Here is a 12,415-nt window from a genome sequence, read left to right as displayed (position 1 = left end):
AAAACTTTACAAATCCCCCCACCCCCTGGCCTACTTCACTTGCTATTTTCCTCTGAAACCACTCAAAGGCTTGTCTTTTATTTCAGGATTTTAATTCCTAGATGAAGGAAGCAAGAAAATGAATACAATTGAGGTTTAATTATGTCTTTGTGTGCATAATGGTAACTATGATTACAATAATTATTACCTCTTAGATCAGAGCTGGAAAAAAGACTAAAGCACCTTTCCCCTTAATTCAAGTGTAGACTAATGACTAACTAGATCCCAAAGACATAGAAAAAGACCCTGATACTGTAAAAGATTGAGGGCAAAGGACGAGACAGTTAGATAGCATCACTGACTGAAAGGACATGAGTTTGAGGAAACTCCAGGAGACAGTGAAGGACACGGAAGCCTGGCATGCTCCAGTCTAAGGGGTTGCAGAGTCAGACATGACTTAGTGACTGAACAAAATGCCCCAAAGCATACCTATTAGCTGTTGTATGGCTATATAAGGGCAAATACTATTCTGGCTGATTTATGATACAAAATAATCACTTTCATATAATTAGCAAATAAGAAGTTGCTAGCTTACACTTTATTGATCTATTTTCACAGTTAATACAGTATATTTTTATTTTTCTTTTTTAAATTATATTTATTATTCAAATTATAGTCTTAAAATGTTATTCTTCTTTCTTCCAATATTAAATATTTTGCTATTTAAAACAGTAAAAAGGAAAGAAGTCTACTCTTTTGTCCCAATGCCCTACATGTCTGATTTTTCCACACTGATAATCCTAGTAACCAATAATCAAAGTCTCTAACAAAAGTGTGTTTTATTTATTACAACCGCTGATCACATATATCACTATGTTTTCTCCTTTGGCCAATAACTTGAGTCAAAATACATACATCCTTTCAGAGAGGCAATGACCTACCTCTAAATATAATATCTAGCATTCAATCTTTGCCCTCTCACATTAATAACCTGAAAAAGAACAACATCTTGTAAAATACCATTGACTGTAACCTCAGTGTCATGTCTTATTACCCTTTGGTGTGAAATAAACTTTTTAAACATGAAAGTACTGTTTAAATGATCATACCTCACAAAGCAATCTTATGCATACATATTCACTTTGAGTTCTCAAAGTTTCAGAGTGGGTGAAAAAAAAAACAAATGGTTGTTTAACCTTGCTATGTCTTTCTAACTTTTATACCATGACAGATATTTGAGAAATTTACAAGTAAGTTTGAGCTGGTTTTGCTTCATTTAAGTGACTTTCAGCCAGTGTGGCTTAGTTTTTCTTCAGAAGCATCACATTCTAATGTATTTTTCATTGATCTGAATACATTTTAATGTTCTGAAATATAGATAAAACATATTAGGAAACAGATCTGAGGCTCCATTTATTTTATTACTTCTAAAATCAGTGTTTTTTATTTTTAAAGTAGAGATATATGCACAGTACTGAGAATATAATGAAATGTCACAATAAATTAAGAACTAGGCAAAATAATTTAGGACAACATAGACACACAGACAAGCATAGCTGCCTTTTTCTAAGATACATGCTGAATCAGTTCCACTGGCTTTCAGTCTCTAATCGTAGATGACTGTGGAGTAAAATTTTAAAATTTTGCAGCATTTTTCCCTATTATCATTTGTATGGAAATTAGAATAGTACCTATTTTTTCATATATCATCCATAAAAATAATTCAATCTTCTTTAGGTAACTAAGGTAAAAGTCCCTCAGTTATGTCCAACTCTCTGCAATCCTATGGACTATACAGTCCACGGAATTCTCCAGGCCAGAATACTGGAGTGGGTAGCCTTTCCCTTCTCCAGGGAATCTTCCCAACCCAGTGATAGAACCCAGGTCTCCTACATTGCAGGCAGATTCTTTACCAGCTGAGTGACAAGGGAAGCCCTTAGGTAACTAAAGTTTCAGGTAATTAAAATAACTGGGTTTCTTTAGCAATGGTATTTATATATATATCTCAATTAAGTATTTAGAAACAAAGAAAAAGCAAGATTTCAGTTAAAATGAATGTATTCTACCTTGTAAAATGCTAATCATTCATATATAAAATACGACTCTTTTCCTATTTTGAAATGTGTGGTGATTTTAATGCTCTCTGCATTTAATGGTAATGAGAGAAGGTGGCTGCTTCTGGAATGGCATTGGTGCAATCACACCAGATTCTATTGGCTTCCCTGGTCTCTCAATTCGTAAAGAATTTGTCTGCAATGTAGGAGACCCACATTCTATCCCTGGATCAAGAAGATCCCCTCGCCCACTCCAATACTCTTGCCTGGAAAATTCCATGGACAGAGGAGCTTGGAGGGCCACAGACCATGGGGTCCCAAAGAGCTGGACACGATTGAGTGACTAACACTTTCATTTCTTCCCAATATAAGAACAGTGATGACTTTAATATATATCAACCACAATAACTCCTGTCAAGCAGAAAAGTGAAAATAAATACTGTTAACTGACATATCACACTATTTCTTCTTATTAGTCCCATAACAGAGATGCCTTCACTTTGAAACTTTTTCATACACTTTGGACCTTTTCAAACACTTTGGAAGAGGCTCTTGCTCCACATTTTGGACAGGTTATGTTTTTATAGGAATTGTTAGAAAATCAGAATGTTCATGAGTTTACCACTAAACTTACTCCAAATTCTCTTTCCTCTGCTAGTGCTAATTAAAAATATGATACACACAAAATCCAGTGCTAGCCTCATCTGATTATATCATTGAAGCATTGGATAGTACATAAATCTAAGGTAAAGTGAGGCAAAGAGAATCAGACTTAATAGAGAGAACAATGATGGCTTACTCCTTGGAAGGAAAGATATGACCAACCTAGATAATATTAAAAAGCAGAGACATTACTTTGACAACAAAGGTCCGTCTAGTCAAGGCTATGGTTTCTCCAGTGGTCATGTATGGATGTGAGAGTTGAACTGTGAAGAAAGCTGAGTGCCGAAGAATTGATGCTTTTGATCTGTGGTGTTGGAGAAGACTCTTGCAAGTTCCTTGAACTGCTAAGGAGCTCCAACCAGTCCATCCTAAAGGAGATCAATCCTGGTTGTTCATTGGAAGGTCTGATGCTAAAGCTGAAACTCCAATACTTTGGCCACCTGATGCAGAGTTGACTCATTGGGAAAAAACCCTGATGCTGGGAGGGATTGGGGGCAGGAGGAGAAGGGGACGACAGAGAATGAGATGGCTTGATGGCATCACCGACTTGATGGACATGAGTTTGACTGAACTCCAGGAGTTGGTGATGGACAGGGAAGCCAGTGTGCTGCAATTCATGGGGTCGCAAAGAGTCGGACACGACTGATCGACTGAACTGAACTGAACTGAATGATGGCAAAGAGGCCTAATTACATTGTTACAGTCCTAGATCTACCCACACCTGAAAGTGAAAAGGCCCATGGATTTTTTTTTCTTTCATTTGCAAAAGTAAGCTTATTTAGGATTTATTTCCTTAATTTGCTTTGGTTTGAGTTGGGATCACATGACTTGTAACCCAAAGAGGGACCTATACTACAGATAGTGATATATAAAGGAGGATATTGCAATAACAGACTTTTAAGTATTGAATGTATTTGTGTGTGTATGTGTGTGCTATGCTCTGTGCTCAGCTGTGTCTGAGTCTTTGTGACCCCATGGACTGTAGCCTGCCAAGCCCCTCTGTCAATGGGATTTTTCCAGGCAAGAATATTGGAGCAGGTTGCCATTTCCTCCTTCAGGGAATCTTCCTCATGCAGGGATCAAACCTGCATCTCTTTTGTCTCCTGCATTGGCAGGGAGATTCTTTACCACTCCATCACCTGGTAAGTCCAAAGTACGGAATAATCTGTGTTAAAGTGGGATCAAAAATGCGAAGTCCACCCACAAAGAGTGATAGATAACATTCTTTAGGCAGGTTGATAGGGAGTCCATGGGACCAGTGGTCCTGGTCCTGAAATTTATGGCCATTTGGGATTTATGTTCATTCATATACATCAGAAGCAGGAGTTAGGGAGCTGGCTAATTGATAACATTGTCGTCATAGGGGCTGGTTTCTTTGAGGTTGTCAAGAGGCCAGTCTTCCTCACAAGATATAAGGAAAACAAACTGACCCAATGTTAACTGCTCGATCCGATACAAAATCTATTAACAAGTCAAAAGGTATATAATGAAATATCTTAAAACCTGTGGATAGGTCTCTTCCTATCCACTTCTGGCATCTGTGTCAGAATCTATCTCCATAAGTTCTTAACGTTAAAAAAAGTTGCTGCTGCTGCTGCTAAGTCACTTCAGTCTTGTCTGACTCTGTGTGACCCCATAGATGGCAGCCCACCAGGCTCCCCCATCCCTGGGATTCTCCAGGCAAGAATACTGGAGTGGTTTGCCATTTCCTTCCCCAATGCATGAAAGTGAAAAGTCAAAGTGAAGTCGCTCAGTCATGTCTGACTCTTAGCGACATCATGGACTGCAGCTACCAGGCTCCTCCATCCATGGATTTTCCAGGCAAGAGTACTGGAGTGGGGTGCCATTGCCTTCTTCAAATAAAGTTGCTACTTTGCTGCAAACACCTGAGCACCTACATTCCTTTGGTTATGGAGTGAATTATTTTTTTTTCCTTCTGAGCTTCCTTTGTAGCTTAGTTGGTAAGGAATCTGCCTTCAATGCAGGAGACCTGGGTTAGATCCCTTGGTTGGGAAGATCCCCTGGAGAAGGAAATGGCAACCCACTCCAGTATCCTTGCCTGTCAAATTTCATGGAGAGAGGACCCCTGTGGGCTGCAGTCCATGGGGTCGCAAAGAGTCGGGCATGACTGAGTGACTAACACTTACTCTGAGACCACAAACCCTTGGCCAACACCAAACACCATGGAATAAAGTGTTATTAAGATTCTTCTTATTTGGAATCAAAACAGTTTTATAAATTGCTTAACTCCCATGCCTTTGCATTCAGACTCAGTCAACTACAACTTTAAATAATATGACAGAAAACTGTCTGGGTTTTTGTGTTTTAGCTACTTTTTGTGGCTTTATACACAACTAGGAAGACAAAGTCTAGCTATTACAAAGCAACATTTGGTCATGCAAACTATTACAACAGAGAATGATAACTGCCCTGAGGGATGCCCAAACCTGGTGGAAAATGTTCTGATGACCTGGCCACAGCTGCCAATTTTCCTAGCAATGGCAAGGAAGACACTGATACTATTATTATTTTAAAGCCTGGAAAGTAAAGATTCAAGGAATCTCTATATCTTTAATTAAATAAAAGATTGTTATTTGCTTCTTCATGTCACAGGAAGAATACTGTTAAATAACTGTATAGTAATAACCATGAACACTTAAGATGAATTTCTTCAGTAAAAAGGTATTGGACTAAGCTCAACCAGAATTCAGGAAATGCCTTTTCTATGGACATATTTATAACATAACACTTTTGCAAGAATTTTTCATTGATGTCTTCTCATTGACTACTGACAGAATGTAGCAATATTAATGGACATAAGAGCTTAGGTCCTTTGGTGAGGACATGATGGATGGTCTTATTTCTTTCTGTTCCATTGTTCAGTATGTCTCTTTGAGTAAATGCCGAAGACTGTAATAAATTCTCATCATATTTCCAGAACCTATTCTTTACACTGAAGGTTGTTTGGATATGAGCTTGCCAACACTTTCCAATAAAACTCTATTGCCAATGTCAATTAAAGTAAAATTTGTCAAACAGCCTTGTCTAGAATTCAGATTAATGTTAATTATGCCCAGAAATAGATGCCAATTTGACATGTAGATTTTTTAAAAATTAAGAATTACTTTATTAGAATGGATGCATTCATGTTCATGCTTTGTCTTCTCTAAGAGATCAATATAGCAAAAAAGCATTTTACTTTAATGCTAAATGTTCTTTCAGTATCACTACAAAAATTATAAATAAGATATACTGTTAAAAACAAAACAAAATAACACAAAACTGTGTACCACTTTATCACCACCTAAATGTAGATAGATGATAGATAGTAGATAGTTAGATAAAAATGGATATATATATACACATATATATATAAAGGGATAGATACAGAGATAGGATAAAGAATTGAACAAACTGCAAGTTTTCCAAATTCTTACTCCAGAAATGTTTTTTTGTTATAGTTTTGCCTGTCAGCAAGCTTCAAATTCTAAGACTTTATTATACTAGTAAGTTCTGAGATCATAATAGAATTTGAAACTTGACACTGGAACCAAATAATTCTGTGATCCTGCTCAAGTTATGGAACTTCTATAAACCTCAGTTTTTTCATCTAAATAATAGAAATATAATGGTTTAATGTGAGAAATAATTCAGATAAATTATTCCAAGCTGTTGGAAGAACACTGATTACACAGCCACGTTCATCAGTTGTGTTATCACCATGTGATTCATTTTATTGTTACTATTGGATATCTATCAGTATGGGACTCTATTAGAATCTATCAGCATGTTAATTGGATATCTGTTAGAATACATAATAGTAGAGACCAAGTAGAAGCTGAAGAGATCAAGAAGAGAAGGAAAGAATACATGGAAGAACTGTACAGAAGATTTTAATGGAACAGATAACCACAATGGTATGGTCAGTCACCCAGAGCAGACATTCTGGAGTGTGAAGTCAGGTGGGCCTAAGGAAACACTGTTGTCAGTAAAACTAGTGGATGTGATGCAATTTTGGTAGAGCTATATACAACACTAAAAATGATGCTGTCAAAGTGCTGCACTCAATATGTCAGCAAACCTGAAAAACCCAGCAGTGGCCATAGGACTAGAAAAGTTCAATCTTCAACTGAATTCCCAAGAAGGGTGGTACTGAAGAATGTGCTAACCACTGGACAATTGAACTCACCTCTTTTGCATGCTAGCCTTCAGCATTACACAAATCAAGGACTTTCAAACATCAAGCTGGGTTTAGAAAAGGAAGATGAACTAGAGATCAAATTGCCGACATTCACTGGATCATAGAGAAAGCAAGGGAATTCCAGAAAAAAAAAAAATCTACCTCTGTTTCATCGACTATGCTAAAGACTTTGACTATGTGAATCATAACAAACTGTGGAAAGTTCTTAAAGAGATGGTAAGATGGTCATCTTCCCTGTCTATTGGGCTTCCCTAATAGCTCAGTTGGTAAAGAATCCACCTGCAATGCAGGAGACTCCGGTTCAATTCCTGGGTCGGGAAGATCTGCTGGAGAAAGGATAGGCTACCCACTCCAGTATTCTTGGGCTTCCCTTGTGGCTCAGTTGGTAAAGAATCCACCTGCAATACAGGAGACCTGGGTTCAATCCCTGGGTTGGGAAGATCCCCTGGAGAAGGGAAAGGCTACCACTCCAGTATTCTGGCCTGGAGAATTCCAAGGAGTATATAGTTCATGGGGTAACAAAGAGTTGGACATGACTGAATGACTTTTACTTTCATTTCTTAGACGTCTCCTGAGAAATCTGTATTTTGGTCAAGAAACAATAGTCAGAACCCTGTGTGGAACAACTGATTGGTTCAGGAATGAGAAAGGCGTATGACAGGACTGTTTGTTGTCTCTGTGTTTGTTTAATTTACATGCTGATCACATCATGAGTAATGCCAGGCTGGATGAGTTACAAGCTGAAATATAGATTGCTGGGAGAAATATCAACAACCTTAGATATGCCAATAATACCACTCTAGTGGCAGAAAATGAAGAGGAACTAAAGAACCTCTTGATGGGGGTGAAGGAGGAGAGTGAAAAAGCCAGCTTAAAACTGAAAAGTAAAAACAAAAAAAAAAAACTAAGATCGTGGCACCTGTTCCCTTTATTTCATGGCAAATAGAAGGGGAAAAGTTGGAAACAGGGACAGATTTCCTCTTCTTGAGCCCTAAAACCACTGCGAATGGTAACTGAAGCCATGAGATCAGAAGATGATTGCTTCTTGGCAGAAAAGCTATCACAAATCTAGCAGTGTGTTGAAAAGCACAGGCATCACTCTGCCAACAAACAGCCATATAGTCAAGGCTGTGGTCGTCACAGTGGTCATGTAGGATTGCAAGAGCTGGACAGTAAAGAAGGCACAGCACCAAAGAATTGATGCCTTTGAACTATGATGCTGGAGAAGTCTCCAGAGAGTCCATTGACCAGTAAGATCAACCAGCCAATCTTAAAGGAAACTAACCTTGAATACTCATTAAATGGACTCATGCTGAAGCTGAAGCTCTAATATTTTGGTCACCTGTTGCAAACAACCAACTCATTGGAAAAGCCCCTGATGCTGGGAAAGATTGAGGGCAGAAGGAAGAGAGGATTCAGAGGGTGACAGATGGCATCACCCATGCATGGACATGAACTTGGGCAAACTCTGGGAGATGTTCAGGGAAAAGGAAGCCTGGCGTGATGCAGTCCATGGGGTTGCAAAGAGTCAAACATGACTGGGCAACAGCATATAGTAGTATGGAGTTCAATTCAGTTCGGTTCAGTCACTCAGTCGTGTCTGACTCTTTGTGACCCCATGGAATGCAGCATGCCAGGCCTCCCAGGCCATCACCAACTCCCAGAGCTTGCTCAAACTCATATCCATCAAGTTGGTGATGCCATCCAACTATCTCATCCTGTGTCATCCCCTTCTCCTCCTGCCTTCAATCTTTCCCCAGCATCAGGGTCTTTTCCAGTGAGTCAGTTCTTCACATCAGGTGGCCAAAGTATTGGTGTTTCAGCTTCAGCATTATTCCTTCCAGTGAATATTCATGACTGATTTCCTTTAGGATTGACTGGTTTGATCTCCTTTCAGTCCTTGCATACTCCTTGCAGTATGGAGTAAGAAATAGTAACTCACTCCAATTTTCTTGCCCGGAGAATCCCATGGACCGAGGAGCCTGGTGGGATATAGTCCAGAGGGTCACAGAGACTCCTACCTGACTAGCACATCAGTCAGGAAAGCAAAAATCTATATATTCCAAAGATGTGTCTAGTGATTTCTGCTGCTGCTGCTGCTAAGTCACTTCAGTCGTGTCTGACTCTGTGTGACCCCATAGACGGAAGCCCACCAGGCTCCCCCGTCCCTGGGATTCTCCAGGCAAGAACACTGGAGTGGGTTGCCATTTCCTTCTCCAATGTGTGAAAGTGAAAAGTGAAAGTAAAGTCGCTCAGTCGTGTCCGACCCTTAGCGACCCCACGGACTGCAGCCTACCAGGCTGCTCCATCCACGGGATTTTCTAGGCAAGAGTACTGGAGTGGCTTGCCATTGCCTTCTCCGCTAGTGATTTCTAGTTATTGTAAAATCATTTGTTTACAAACTGATAACATATTAAAGTATTACACTGTTAATGGTTTGCACATTCATGTTGCTCTATGAAATTAAGATTTGATATCCACATGAAACATTGACAGTTCAGGATACATCTTTCTTATATATGTGCAGTGTAGAATAATATTGAAGACCAGACACTTTGGAGTTATGTAGAATCTAATGGGAATTCTGATCCTGCCACTGCCTGGTCTTGAGACCTTAGGTCTGCATTTATCTTTTCTAAATTGAAAGCTTCCTCAGTATCGTCATGGTTAGTACAATGTGTCTTTGTGGTACACAGCTACTTGCAGAGTCTATCAATTACCAAATACATTTATATTTTTTAAAACAAACAAAAAAATCCCTACTGATAAAAAAAAAACTTGAAATATTGAAAATTATAAATGCTTAAAAATAAAAAATACTACTCCTTCCAATAGAGGTAACCCTTGCTTCAGTTATAACTGATTTCTTTTCAGTCCTTCTGTTGATGCTGTGGTACAGACTTAGAGGCACAGGACACAGAGAAAGGCTAATGTTTGTATCACACATTTTTAGAAATATTACAAATGTTTCATGATAATTAGAACTAATTGTGACAACAGTTATTTTTATGGAAGAGCAAATACAAAAATCATGCCTGATTATAATTATGCAATTCATATGTCTGTCTTTCACTTGCCAATAAAATCATTTATAATCTTCTGAGAATTTAAAATGTATTTATATGAATAAATTTTATATTGGAATATCATGATAAGAAAAATTCTACAGGTCAAACAAAACATATATTAGTGTCTAGTATAGGAACAAAATAAAAGTTTGATTCTATAGAAACTTAGAAAATGTTGAGAATTATTACTATTTTCTAAATAAGCACAATACCTTAACATAAATGCAATTTCATTTCTATTTCTTTGATTTTTAAGTAATGGATCACAAAATTTAGATAAGATTATTATGCTATATTGTTTCACCTTGGTTGAGCGCTGAGTAATAAGCTGTGATAAGCTCATGGATTTTTCCATACTTATTGTCAGAAAAGCTATTTTTACTTGATTGCTTAATAAACATGATCTTTAAATACATCTTTGCTCTTCCTCCTGTTCTACCTCCCCTGCAGCCCCCAGGGTGATTTTAGAGTCCAAGTGAGTCTGGGATGCTGATAAAATCTGCAACTGTAATACACCAGTTATCCAAAAGGTGTGGTGTATTCTGAGTATAAATTCAGTTTTTCCATCTTAGGAATATTTTAATTTTGAAACGTTCTGAATTTTCTATATTTGGGGATTTTCACTTAAATTATTCTCTCTTATTTAATTTTAACAACTCAAGTCAGTAAAATAATTGTTGAAGCTTATTTATAACCCTTTCATTAAAAATGGAGCACATTATTCTTTTTGGTAGATAGATTAGATAGATAAGAATAGGTAGGTAAATACAAATATAGATCTATTTTAGAGAATTCCTACAAATCTTTCATAGATTAATTTCCCCATACGCATTGTTTTAAACACTCCAAATTTAAGTGGAAATATTATGAAAATATAGCTTTTTTGTATCTATACACATGTTATATTATATACATAGATATAGATTAGATTTATATATGTGTTTTTGGGTCAGTGTTTATGGGTAAAAAACTCATATATTTAACAATACATTTTTATTAAAATGATGTGTAAGAAAAATATATAGTGATATTTTAAGTATAACTATATATATATATATATATATATACACACACACATATAGTCAGCAAAACAGCTTATTTAATAGAAACTTGGTTGTTTGAATGAAAACATTAAATCTAACATAAGTCTAGGCTGAATTGTCCCATCTACCCGATTTACATTTTTATTGTAATTCAATATTCATACTTGATCTATGAGAAGATTTTTGCTTCATCGTCATACATTTAATAATCTCTAATCTCTGCCCTACATATGTTAATAACTATACTTAGAGCAGGCTTGGCTTACAAAGGCAATAAATGCAATGTTCTCCTTTCAAATAAAATGGCATATATTTTTTGAAAACTACTGCAATTCTACTGAGTATCATGTCAATGAAAGTTCAGATGGCAAAAGGAATTGGATTTAAGAAGGTGAGAACAGAGGGCAATGCCATTACAACTGTCAAGTGATGATAACCACTGCATAAATTATTTTCATATTCCTTGCTTAGTTTTTTATCCTGGAAACCACATATAGACTATAAAATTCATCATCCTGTTTCCTAGTGTATATCTCAGTACATTGTAAAAAATTAAAAAGAAATCTCAAATAAATAGAGTTGGAAGTCCCAAAGAGGCTATCTCTCATACCCTAAGGTAGTGGAGACTAACAGAAAGAGAAAGACTCCTTTTCTTTCTGGCAAAATCTCAGCTAATGAAAAGTCATGGACTATGTTTAAGGTAGCTCACCCAACTTTCTTTTCTTCTTTATAAAACTGATCTTCTCTTGTTCAGGAATTTGCATTTGCTCACCATGGTTGCACTCTGAATTGCAACTCTCCTCATCCTGAAGAAACTCATCTTTGCTGGAGAAACATCTAGCATTCTATTTCTTCAGGTAAACAACATGAACACACACATACAAGTTGGAAATGATTATTAGGATGGGGCTATCTTAACTTTTTTAAATAGGATTTTATAACAGAGGAGGAAATCCAACCTGGTATCATTTATACTGACTTCAATTTGGACTGAAAAAGTGAGAGATGATGCTTCTGGCACTTTTTAATTGTGTAAGCATTTCCACTGTAATTTTATGAAAATTTATGTTACTGTAACAACTAAACACAAGTTATCTAATATACCATATTTTATTAGTTATAATAGAACCATATCACATTTTATGTGTACCCATTTCCTCAGCCAGGGATAAAAACAAGATTGTTTTTCTACTTTACTAAAGAATTCTCTAGATTCCTTGGAAACCAAGAGTACATATAGTTAAAAGAACCTTGATTAAAAATAGAGGAAATAGTTTGCCAATTGAAGAGGTATCACAAAAGTTCAGAAAGTTTAACTCTGAGGAAGTTATCAAATGAGTTTGCAAGGTTTTACATAGAGTGAGGGCTTCTCTGATGGCCCTAGTGGTAAAGAACCCGCCTGCCTAA

This window comes from Moschus berezovskii, chromosome 1 (assembly GCF_049115385.1).
Source record: "Moschus berezovskii isolate FMDL1 chromosome 1, NW_MosBer_1.0, whole genome shotgun sequence".
Classification (NCBI taxonomy): Eukaryota; Metazoa; Chordata; class Mammalia; order Artiodactyla; family Moschidae; genus Moschus; species Moschus berezovskii.
The sequence above is the reverse complement of the archived record's forward strand: the minus strand, read 5'-3'. Positions refer to the sequence as shown.